Source organism: Ipomoea triloba, chromosome 16, assembly GCF_003576645.1.
Source record: "Ipomoea triloba cultivar NCNSP0323 chromosome 16, ASM357664v1".
Taxonomy (NCBI): domain Eukaryota; kingdom Viridiplantae; phylum Streptophyta; class Magnoliopsida; order Solanales; family Convolvulaceae; genus Ipomoea; species Ipomoea triloba.
Genome location: NC_044931.1, coordinates 17,225,563 through 17,227,050, shown reverse-complemented (window position 1 = coordinate 17,227,050; position 1,488 = coordinate 17,225,563). Strand labels below are relative to the sequence as shown.

At 31.7% G+C, this 1,488-nt stretch overlaps 1 long non-coding RNA gene across 1 annotated transcript; it reads left to right on the top strand.

Moving 5' to 3' along the window:
• Positions 1 to 3: 3 nt before the first annotated feature.
• On the top strand, positions 4 to 669 carry LOC116007799. The gene is made up of 2 exons (XR_004095344.1): positions 4 to 58; positions 281 to 669. It is a non-coding gene; the product is annotated as an uncharacterized LOC116007799 (long non-coding RNA).
• Positions 670 to 1,488: the final 819 nt, after the last annotated feature.

Here is a 1,488-nt window from a genome sequence, read left to right as displayed (position 1 = left end):
TGCAGGAGCTTTTGGATCTTCACGTTGCCTCCACAAAAACGAAAATTATTATTGACTAGTGAGTATATTTCCATTGAACAAACAAGTTTCTATTTTGTAAATTGTTTCTATGAAAATCTCTGCATTCCATTTAGTTGCTGTGTGTGCCCCATCTTGTGGCAACTTGAGATATGCTTATCGATAATATTCATTTTCACAGCTACCTTATTCAGTGAAGTTTTGATTGTTTGTATTATTTTGCATTCCCTAATGCAATTTTGTCCCAAATTATTTTTGGTAGGTTGATGGAATGAAGCCTAATGGTGACAACATTGTCTGGATGTTTTGGAAGTAGAGCGGCTTAGTTTAGCTCACACACAAAATTCTTCGCACTGAGGCTCGAGGAATATAATGAAATACTTTTCGTCAAGGCATTACTTGTTTGCTTTCTTTTGCCCTCTTTTTAAAACTCGAGAAGGTTGACATTGTTCATACAATCATACCCATAGTTTGCAAGATGTTTTGAATTATCCTCGTGTTTTAGAAAAGCAAAAATGATTTTCTGCAAAAATGATTTTCTTTTAAAAATCTTGTTGTATTTTTACTATTAGACTCAAATCCTTTTGTTTCCTCCTATGAATGATATGCTCTATAACGATTTGCAATGTGCCATGGTTAGCTTGTATATAATTTTTGGAGCTTAATTTTTTTTTTTTTTGTTTGGTTTTTATTTCATCACACCACTCTAGTTATATATACATTTAATTTCAAACAATATATTAGGCCTAATTATGCTTAGACAACACCTTTTTGTTGGTGAAATTTTTACACTCAACTCATTCATGAGTGGTGAATGGAAGTGAGTAGCCTTGTGATTAATGTAATTCTAGTAGACTTTTTGAAATATAGAGATTCAGATCGATTGTCACAGTTGTGACATCTTGCAAAAAATGTTGCTATCAAGTTTAGGGCAAATTATTGTGTGAATTATGGTCTACACAGTGTTATGTAAACCATAATAAAAAATACATATTTAATATACTAAAAGTACATTGTTTGTGTACTGAATATACATTATACAAAATAATTTGATTTTAGTACTCAAATAATGTACTTTAAAAAAAATACAATTTACATTTTTAATATATTAAAAGTACATTGTTTGTATATATATATATATTGGTTCAAATGCGGCGGCGAGCTCCGGTGCGGTCATGCGGCCTAATCAGCACCATCCAATTTCATTAATCTTACTGAAATGTGAAATTCGCGTATGTTTAAGTGGAGTTATTATGGTAATTTTAGTATTTATATTACATGAATTGGAATGGTGCATTTTAGTACATAGTGTGGTGTGTTTGAATACATGCTGTGGTGCGTTTTATTACATATGTTGGTGCATTAACTGTGTGTGTAGAATGGTGTGTTTTAATCTATCCGTTGGTGCATTTTCATACGTAGAATGATGTGTAACTGTGTTGTGGAATGGTGTGTTTTAATACGTCGTCT